This window comes from Chlamydotis macqueenii, chromosome 11 (assembly GCF_036417535.1).
Source record: "Chlamydotis macqueenii isolate bChlMac1 chromosome 11, bChlMac1.mat, whole genome shotgun sequence".
In the NCBI taxonomy this organism is placed as follows: Eukaryota; Metazoa; Chordata; class Aves; order Otidiformes; family Otididae; genus Chlamydotis; species Chlamydotis macqueenii.
Genome location: NC_141566.1, coordinates 21,966,648 through 21,977,453, shown reverse-complemented (window position 1 = coordinate 21,977,453; position 10,806 = coordinate 21,966,648).

Here is a 10,806-nt window from a genome sequence, read left to right as displayed (position 1 = left end):
GAAATAAAATGCCTCCTCCGCAGGCACTCAACCCCCCTCATCCTCCTCCTCCTCTCCTCCTTCCCTCCCTGCTCAGACCCGACGTGTGCAGGGAGGTGGGGATGTATTTTCCACTGCAAGCAGCAAATAATGTCCGCATGAAAGGCACGATGCTGGCTTTTGCTTTCTCTTCTTTTTTTTTTCTTTTTTTATTGCTCTTGCTAATCTTTGACCTAGATAGCGAGGGAACTTGATGGCAGAGGAAGGGGGGCTGGCTGGCGGGGCCAGGGCGGCAGCCTCCTGCCAGGGCATGGCACGGGGACAGCACAAGGGGGTGGGGAAGGGCAGGCCCCAAAAATGGAGCCCGTCATGGGAGCAGTAACACAAAATTTTGAGGAAAAGCAAATAAAAAAAAAAACCTATGGACTCAAATTTTCTTGAAGAGCATTCAGACGGCTGCAGTCCGTGCTGCATTGTTGTTACATCAGTGTAACGCCAAGCTTTCAGCGAGGTCTGGAGTTCCCTGAAGCCTTTGTGTGTGCACAGCGATGTAGCACACATCTACGTTTGCTTCCCTTTCACATTTCCATGTGAAGGAGCGATGCGGGAGGGAGGCGAACCTCCCTCCCAAAGAGCTAAAACCTCACTTTGTGTCACAACCAGAGCATCACCCGCCGCTCCTTTCCCGGCCCGGCTGCCTCCATCCGCTCCCAGTTCCCCCATTGCCGAGCAGGAATTGCTTTTATTACTGGCATACGAGCCCGACGAGATGCCTCCAGTTTATAACCCGCTGCCACCAACTGCCAGCTCTCCGTCATCAATTTGTAACTGGTTTCTCTGGGATGAGCGCACACAGGGATGCATTATTAAAAAAGCAAAGCTGCACGAGGAGGCTGTTACTTTCAGCGTACATCTCAGTAACCGCAGAAAGACCAAATGCAAAAATAATCATCTGAACTCTCAGTCCTGCATCTCCTGCGCTGGCACTCGCTGGCTTTGCTGCGAGATCACAAACTCCCTCGTGTGCTGCGCGCCCCACTCCAGCAAGCCCAGTCTCAGGGAAAAGATTAGCTCTTAATTCCCTGAAGCCAAATCAGGACACGACACAGCCCATATTGTTCCAATTTACACCTCCTTATGAGTTTCCTCAGCTCCCTTTATAGTCTCAGTCTCTGTGCTGCGAATCTTCCCCATTTCCAGTCGCTCCAGTCTGGGGGTCCAGCAGCCCTGAGGTCCCACGGCCCCATCCGTGGTGGGGGCCGCTCCAGAGCCCAACGCCTTCCCCACCATGGGCTGCACGGACGGGACCCCCCAACGACGAGGAAGATGGGGAGCGGGTGGCCATGCCGCAGCCCCCGTGGGTGACACAGTGGGTGCCAGTGCAGGACCCAGGGCCCCTCGGGCGTCCCTCCGTGGTTCAGCACCCCGAGCCGTGCAGCCGAGCACACTGCTCGGAAGCTCCTCAGCTGAGAGCTGAGGGTTCAGCCTCGCGCAGGGTGCTCCGCGCCGGTATCATAGCCCTGTCCATGGGGGTTTTTGCTCATAAGATGTTACAGGCTGTTGTTATTCTGATTTGGAGGATTTTTTGTCTCTTCTAATGGAACATGAGGATCTGATGAACAAGAGAGCAGCCTCAAATAACCTCCAGCTTGGCGGGCAGGCAAGTCCTGGCTGTTTGGGATAAACATAAGCCGTTAGCAAGCTGCCCTTTCCCAAGCCTGAAGCAGGGATGCTCTGGGCGGGATGCAGGGATGGTTGGGAGAGGAGCCGTCCCACTGCGGGCTGGGGAGCCCTGAGCACCCGTCTCTGCTCTCACCCCACTGTCCCACCTGCGTAGCCATCAGCACGAGGTCTCCGCTTCCCTGTGCTGCCAGGGTCCCCAGACACAACGGTCACGCTGCTGCGAGTGCGAGGATTTTCCATGTCCTTTCTCTCCCTGCCCAAGGAAAGGCTGGGTCTCCCTCCATCCCCCAAAAAAGGTCCCAGCTGCTCCCCGCAGCTGCAGCGCCCTGGCCAAGGCTCTTGGCCAAGCCTGGGGCTAGGTGTGGCCACGGTGGGCTTTCACCCTCTCTGGTGCATGAAGGATTTAACGCGCTGAAAACCTCACATCCTCCTCAGAGGGGTTTCCAGGGATGTGGACCAAATCCCATTACAGCCACGCTTACCTGGGGAGCGGCGGGGAGGGCAGCCGTGCGGCAAACCTCGGCGGTTTGCTGCTTGGTTTGTTCCCCGGGAGCAGAGAGAGGAACTGCTTGAGAGCAGCCGGAGAAGACCCTCGCAGCCTGGGAGCTGCTTTTCTGCTCTAAATCCCGCACTGAGGGGCCCAGAGGTGGCACCTCCGAGAGTGCATAGCTCCCTTCAGGCCAGGAGGCTGCGGAGAGCCAGGGGCTGTCGCTTGTCGTGCTCACTAGCTGAATTTTGGGAGGGTCTGGACCATCAAAGTCACTGCTCTGCAGCTGCTGGCATGGCCAAAGTGCAACCTGTTTCCCCGAGGAGCCACATCTCACCCCAGCCATGCAGGAAAAAAAGGAAAAAAAAGAAGAAAATAAGACAAAACTATCAGGGGAAGGGGAAGGTGAAAGCTGCTGTTGGCCGTATCCGCAACACGGAGACAGCAGCCGATGGCCGGCACATGGGAAAGCGGCCGGGCAAGGCTGTGCCTGCTCGGCCGTGGAGCCCAGGCCGGGGTTTGTTTTGCGCAGGCTAACAGAGACCTAGCGGGATAATTGGCACGAGTGGAGGAACGACACAGGCCTCTTCCGGAAAGAGGAGCCCTCCTAATGGGAGCCAGGTGGCAATGCCCCTCCGGCCCTGACCCCTGGTCTCCCCGGAGTGAAGCTGCGAGCACGACCCTGTCTGCGGGATGAAAGGCGCCGTCCCTCGCCCCCGCGTCACCCGGCGAGCGCTAACAGGTGTGAGACGGCTCCGTCCCACGCCAGCGCATGCTCTGGCACAAGGAGCAGCTGTGTCCCCAGGCTGTGGCACGTTTCCTAACGGACCGCGGGACAGGCGCGGCTGCCAGCGGGTCGCCGTCGGAGAGCGGCTGATGGGCTCCGCTGGAATGTCAAGGACGGAGGGGACAGATGGTCTGTGTCCGTCAGGGAGCGGAGCGGTCCTTGGCCCTTTTCCCCCCGTGTTGCCTGCAGGGCTTGGCTTTCTGCACGGGGGCAGCTGCCGGGGAGCGGCAAGCGATGGGATGCGGGGACAAGCCGCCGGCCACGGTCACAGCCACCTCCTCCATGCCGCAGCATCCCCAACCGCCTGCAGCCAGCGGGGTCTTTTTTCAGGAAGGAGGGGTCTCGGGATCGGGCTTGCTGTCTGGGGCACAGGATCAACCTCACCAGAGAGGCTGCTCCCTCCTGGCACCCAAACCCATGAGGTGGTACCAAACCAGACCCCATTCCACTCCCCGGCCCTGGGAACGGTGGGTGACTGGAAAGTGGACTTTTTTCAAACCACTCTTTCTGGAGGTGCAGTGATCCAAGAATAGAGTTTGTGCATAAAATTGGACTCCTCAGTCAGGGTAAGTAAAACCAGCACAGCAACCGGCCCCATAAATCATGCCTCATAAATCTCCGGTAGCGCATGACCTGCCTGCTGCCTCCGGACCAGCGCCAGGTAGCTCGGCTAGGGGAGGAACCAAACTTGGCGGCGAGGTGGAAACGAGAGCCAGGCCAGAGCCAGCCCGTCCGCCCCGCCACCCCAGCACAGCCTGCCGCTGAGCTGGAGATCTGGTGAGCTTCCCATGACGCCAGATTCCCACGAGTATGCTCTCCCCCACAGGCATTTCCAGTTCGGCTTCCGCCGCTCTGCTGAAAATAAAGGAACAGAGTTATCCCTCCTTTCGGAGAAAATAGGACTCCTCTCCCACCTGCCCCTCTAAGGGATATCAAAGAGCATCTCTCCTTTGAAGCACCTTCCTCTGTGGTCCAGTGCCACACACGGGCCGTTTTCCTGCCAGGACCTGCCCGGAGCTGCTCCGGCAGACGCGTGCGAGGCAAGGCGTGCGGGATGGGGAGGATTTGCATAAGCACCAGTTGCTATTTGTGCTCAGTTTTCAGCAGCTCGGCAGAGCACTTGCGCTTCCCAGTCCGAAGTGCCCTCCCTTGCACAGAGGCATCACAGATCCCTCCAAAAACTAAACGCACCTCTCCCTGTCCGCGGCAGACAGGAGGTGGTTATCCGTTCCTCTCTCTGGGGTGTGCCCTGTGCCCAAATCCTGCCAGCTGTAGGGATGGAGGAACCCAGACCTTTCCCCGGGGTACACGAGCGGGATCCCTGCTCCACAGCCATACTGGGGAAGAAGCCGGCCCCAGTCCCACCGGCTCCATCGGGTAAGAGGAACCATCCCAACCAGCCGCGTAAAGCCAGGCGAAGGCTCTCACCAGCCCGCATGTCCCTGGCCATGTCACAAAGCCAGAGAGGAGAGCTCACGGCACGAAAAGCCTGGATGGAATTTCCTTGCCCTGCTGCTTTGCACGTATCTGTTGGTTTTTGTAACGTGAGGTTAGACCGTTTCCATCCCCGCTTCCAAAAAAAATCACATTAGCATCGGTTGCGGCACGGCAGGGACAAGCGGAGTGGCGCGGACGGCCAGCGGCTCAACAGGAGCTTCCCGAGGGCAGCACCACCGTGCTGATGGGCAAAGCTGCCGGCACCGCCGCCGGCACAGCCCCGGCCACGGCACCGCTTCTTCAGGCCCCGGGGCAGAGGGTTGCGCTCGCTGGGCACCGCTTTAGACTCAACGCTCTGCAGCCGGCGCGGTGAGCACCCTGTGATGGGGAACCTGCCGCCCCGGGGGGCACCGGCAGCGCCGGAGGAGACATTTGTTATTCTTCCGTCAGGCAAAAAAATGGACACTGGGAGCGCAAAAATCGCAGCTCCTCTGCCAGATGTGCCCCGTTGCTGTTATCATGGAATATTAATCAGAAGGGCCTGTGTGTAATTTTGGAGTTTTGATTAGAGAAATCTCCCTTACAATAATAATCATGCTGGGGCCTGTATAAATACCAGCGGCTCCAGGTTTGTTGGCCGGATAAAGTGGCATGTTGATTGCTGGGCTCGCCTCTTTATCCATCATCCAGCGTTGCCCCCGCGTTAGCCGTCCTCCCGGAAAACCCCCTTCTTCCCGGCTCCCCCGGTGCCTGTCCCTTCATTAACAGCCACCTTCCTCCTCCTCTTCCACCTCTGTCCCCACCGCCATCCCCTGCGCTCGCTCCCGGCCCCCTTCCTCCGCGCCTGCTCCCTGCTCCCTGCATTCATCTCAGATTATATAAAGTTTGGCTGCCTTGAGTAAAATAAATTGCAGGCTTTTGAAGGGCTGGGGCTCTGTATATTTTTATGGTTAATGAATCTTCCTGTTTGAGTTTGGAAGATGGGAACTTTGCTTTCCAGCTGCCATGTACAGCTCTGGCCAATTAAATCAACGGGGGGCTGGAATCAACAAGCCGGCGCGGGAGAGCGTTGGGTGGCAGAGCACTGGGTGGGAGAGCATCGGAGGGGAGAGCATCCTCGCCCTCCCACCAGCCCCTCCATGGGCACCCACCCCACCGGCACTGCCCAACCCCGAGCTGCACCAACCCATCACCCCGATCAGCCGACAAGAGGAGAGGGCAGCAGCCCAATTCACGCCGCTCATGGCCACAGTGATGCTGCCTGGGTGGGCGGCCGCCCTGGGCTGCTCTGCATGGGATGCTGCACGGGATGCTCATCCAAAGCCCCGAAGAGCAAGCACGCAGCCCAGGCGTCGCCTGCGTGGAGCAGGGACTGTCCCAGCACTCGGGGCCGCGGGAGGAACAGCGAGCTCCGGGCAAGTAGCTGGCAGCAGTCGTGTGTGAGCTGGGTTTTTCCTCCTCATCCTCCCCAGCCGCCGATGGGCAAACTGTTACAGTCCCTAATTTATTCATCATTGCAACTGATTCATCATCTACTTTTTACGTCTGGTTTCTTGGCCTGTAGATTATCCGCCAGCAGTTTGTTGAGCATATTTGACATGTGAAACTCAAGCTGTGTTTACTTGTAGTTCATGTAGCATGGCGTTTGGATTGGCCGCCTGCCATCAGCCGCGCGGTGCTTGCGCCGTGCCCGGCTTGGCGGAGCGCGGCTTGGCGCGGATGCTAGCGCGTCGGCCTTTTCCCGGGCTGTGGATGGTTCCCGCTGCCGGCAGCGCTCTCCCGGCTACTCCTCCACGTGGGGCACGCGGTGCGGCGAGCGAGGAAGCCGTATTTCTGCGAACGGTCAAATGCGTGAAATCCAATAAAACCCGGGGGCAGTGCTGGAAGCGGAGCCGGGGAGGACTTGCCAACCCTGCGTGCTGGAGCAGCTCTCTTCCTCCAAATTTTCCGAGCTATATGGAGCACAAGGGACTCTCCGAACGCGAATTTCCACTCTCGCCGTATACCCATGACCTCAAGTAAAATCAAGGAAACTTTTCCCAGCCCTGGGTCCCAAGAAGAGCCGGCGGGGTGCCTTGCCCCGGTTGTGAACCCGTAAGTGAACGAATGGCGGGGGGACTTCAGCCCTCGGCACGCTGCCGAGAGCTCGGCCGGCGCAAGGTTGACCCAGACAGGGGAAGGCAGCCGTGTCTCCTGCGGGCGCTGGTGTCACCCCCTTACGACAATAACCCCATTAACGTGCGCGCACATCAGAGACGTGCACACGCCAAGGGAGAAAGGGGAAAAAAAAAAAAAAAGCCCTTTCTGTCTGATAGGCTTCAAAAATATGTATTTGATTTTCAGATGTTAAGCTGGAATTGCATCCAGATGGATGTGGGGTCACACTCCCTGACACTGGCTTCCCATTACACCGATACTGAAGGCAGATATGTTTTATACAGATAGCTTACAAATATAGCGTAGCGTTGTTTCGGGTGAGTTTTTTTAAGCCATTTCCCCCGCCAGTCCCCGTGGCGCAGTGATTCCCGTGTCTCCAGTTCCCTGCTTGCTGCTCCCGGCTGGCCCCAAACCCATCCCGCTGGGAGAAGGGAACCGTTCCCTCCAGCTCCCAGCACCACAGCAGCTCCCGTGGCCCGGCTCTTTCAGGCCCAGGTACATTCTCCACTGTCACCACTGGAGACGGGACGCAATTTTCAGAAGCAACACAAACTTCCCCAGCCGCCGGCATCATCCACCCATGGTCCTGAGCGCCAAACGAAAGCAAACAAAGCCAAAGCAGGATAAAAGGCAACCTTTAATAATATGGCAAGATTTGTGGGGCTTAATACATAGTATTAAATGCAGCAATAAAAATATACAGCTATTAATTGTGCCGTTCCGGCGCTGAGGGCCTCAGGCGATTCCAAGCCTTGCTCTTCTGTTTTATGGTGTCGCCGTGATCTGCTGATGGAGTTACTGCCGTGCTGCAATAGGAATAGGAATAATAATAACAACAACAACAACAATAACAACAATAACAATATATTCCGTTGCCATGCGCTTCCTCCTGGCTCTCCCAGGGTACGCTGCAATTAGAAACTTGGAGAAGCTGCAGCAAACAACCATCTCCTCAGCCTGATTTACTCGGGAAGGGGTGAGCTGGGACCGTGCGGGATCTGGCCCTGTCCTCTCCATTTCCATGACCTGCCTTTCTCAGCAAACCCCTGGAACCGCCTGGAAGGGGATGCACAGTCGGCGTCGTCCCCACGGGAGGTGTCCCGTGCTGGTCCCCATCCCCGCGAGAGCCGTGGATGCAGGGAAAGGGGATGTCGTGCGTCCTCCAGCGCCCGACGCGTCTCCCGCAGCTGGGGACGAGCAGATGCTCTGCGTTCAGAGCCGCTCAGCCGGTTATTTACAGCCTGTAACTTTGCTCGGTGAAGTTTGCCTCTTTTTTTTTTTCTGGTTGTTGAGTTATCCGGGAAAGGATCACTGTTTTCTCAAATGTATTCATTATCCAAAATTATTTGGGGCCTCACATAGGGGGATCTTTCCACTGACTTAGCTGGCTTTTGGATTAGGCCCTTAATGAATAATTTCTGCAAATAATTCTTGGCCTGTGTCTTGTTCACAGGCAGTTTACTGCAAGAATTCAAAAGTCAAGCTGCTTTATTGGCCGTATAGGTCATGTGGGATTATTTCCGTTCCCTGAGTAGATGACTCTTAGCACTGGGTCTTCAGAGCACACATTTTGTATTAATTCAAAATTTGCTTTCTATGAATATTTTACAAGAGTGCCTTAAAATTCACTGTTTCCATGGACGTTTCTCCTCATAACTCATTCTGTTTGCTTGAGTATTAACTGAAGGCAAACAGAGCAGGGGCGTGCAGGGAGCCCGGCTGAGGAGAAACGGGCACGGAGTCCGGGGGGAAATTCTGCTCAGGAGCGCTTCGGAAATGTCACTGCCGATCAAATAAATAATCCTGCCCGCTCCAGGCCCCCGTGTCCCCTCCCTCCTGCCCCTGAGACCCACCAGCTGCCGACGTTCACCTGGTGATGGGGGCTCTCTTTCCTCACGAGGACAGCAGTTGTGGTTTGAGGCGCTAATAAAGCACAGAAGGTGAGTTACTGGGGAGCAGTGGTCGTATTGACCTCGAGAAGCATCTGCGAGCCGTCCCTGGAGGACCCTCACTCCTGGACTCCTGTGCTGGCAGCGGGTGGTCAAGGCGACCAGCTGAGTGTCTTCTGCCGACAGCAGAGCCCCGGGCAGGACGGTGATTCCCACCCATCTCCAGCCACAATGGATTGCCCAGAGAGGCGGTGGGTGCCCCACCCCTGGAAACATTCCAGGCCAGGTTGGCCGGGGCTCTGAGCAACCTGATCCGGTTGGAGATGGCCCTGCTCCTTGCAGGGGGGTTGTACTGGGTGGGCATTAACGGTCCCTTCCCACCCAACCCCTGCTTCCCTGGGACGTCACCCTGTGGGACAGGGATATTTGCGTTGTCCCTTCTCCTCCGAGGCAGCCAGAGCTGAAGGGCCGGGCTCAGCTCCCATTCAGAGCAAGAGGAAACCAGAATACCCCAGTTGACCCCAACCCCTTCGCTGCGTATTTCCACCAAAGGGAATCTGGCCCGCAGCTTCCAGGCTGTCAAACCCATCACCTTCCCAAGAAGCCGGAGAAGAAAGCACATGTTTCCTGGCTGTCATGTAGCAAGGCGCTGAGTAATGGGACAGGCTCTGCCTGGCGAAATGTGCGTTGCATTTGGGCTGAGATTCTAATAGATTCTGATGCGATTTTTTTCGTGATTTGTACCAGGCCATCTGGATTTGTTTCTGTGAGATGCCGGTTTAATACACTTAAAATTTCCCATTGAGTCTCATGCACCGAAGAGAGGGGGAGGGGGCAAACGAAAAGCAAATTTAATAACAGAAAGACCTGAAATCTATTAAATACACATTAAAATACATTTGGTTTCCCAGTGGGTGCAAAGTGCCATAACGTTTTACTGGGTTTATGACGCTGGCAGAGGCTCTGGATGAAAATGGAGGAGAGAGTCCAGGGTCCCTGCTCAGTACTTCGCAGCAGAGAGAAAGAGTCGTCTGCAGTTTGCTAACGCAGCAAAAACGGAGACGGCTTCTCGGGTAGATCCGCAGAGAGCCCGCTGCACATGTGTTTCCATTAAGGATGTTCGCAAAACCTGAGCAGCGAGAGACATTCAGGTTCTCAGATTATTTGCACTACAACTTTGGCAGAGCCCCTGCACCAGCCTCCCCCGACCCCTTCCCGCTGCGCAGCTCCTCAGCAGCCCCCGGATTTGGAGAGGCACCCGTCACACAGGGAAAGGAGCGCTCAGCATCCCGGCAGGACAGCATCTTCAGCCCTAGGAATGTTGTCTCTATGTGCAGCATCTTGCATTTTGGGCAGATGGAATCCCCCCGTGCACTGCAGCGGGGAGCCACCCCTCGCAGCCGATGCGCATCGCTCCCATCCCCGCAGATCCCTGCTTCCCATGGGGATACAACATGGCTCCATCAGTGCCCAGCTTCGTGGGCAGGCCTGCAGATGGAGGCACTGCCGGTTTATCCGGACTTGCTGGTCTGGCCGCTCTGTGTCCCACCCCGTGCTGCGGCTCACCAGCCAGGACCAGCTCGGGGGCTTCATTTCGCCCTTCACTGGTTTGGACCTCAGCGCTTTCACCCAGAGAGCACCGGTCCTCCCTGAGCGGGCCCTGGGGGCTGAGATGAACCCCCAGGTCCCTCCTGACAAGATGAGGAGGACATCCTAGGTGGACAACCTTCCTCCTGGCGAAGGCCACCCGGCCGTTTTGTGCACAGGCTCAACTCCTCTGCGTTTCAGGCCTCCACATCGACAGAAAGGGCTTTTCCTGGTGCAATTCCACTTTTCTCAGTCTGGTCCCAGTCCGCACACAGTGAAGCAAGTCTTGAGAAAGTAACAGGAGGAAGTACATGCACCCGCAGCCACCGAGGGCTTCAAAAAAAAAGGGTTTGCTTGCACTTCTCCAGGGCTCTGGCTGTTCCCTCTTTGATGTGGAGCGGCTCACGCGCCCACAGACCAGTTCTGCTCTGCAGCAGCGCGCGTGCGACCAGCGAGGTGTGCGTGCGTGTGTGCACACGCGTGTGCACGCAGAGCGGTGCCCGCAGCAGGGGCCGGGCAGAGGCTGATGCGTGGTGGGAGTGCATGCCAGACGCTGCGTGTGCCGGGGCACGTGTTGGCTGTGGGTTTCCCAGGGGTCGTGGGGAGCTGGAGCCCCCCGTCCCGGGCTGCGGCTGGAGGGCAGCGTGGCACGGCGCGGCACGGCACGGCACGGCGCAGCTGTGTGTGTTCCCGCGCACCTCCCGTGTCCGCGCCAGCGTGCGGCCCCGCTCCCCGCCAAGCCGGCAGCAGATGTTCGGGGCAGAATGAGCCAGCACCCGGCCAACTTTCCATGCTGGGAG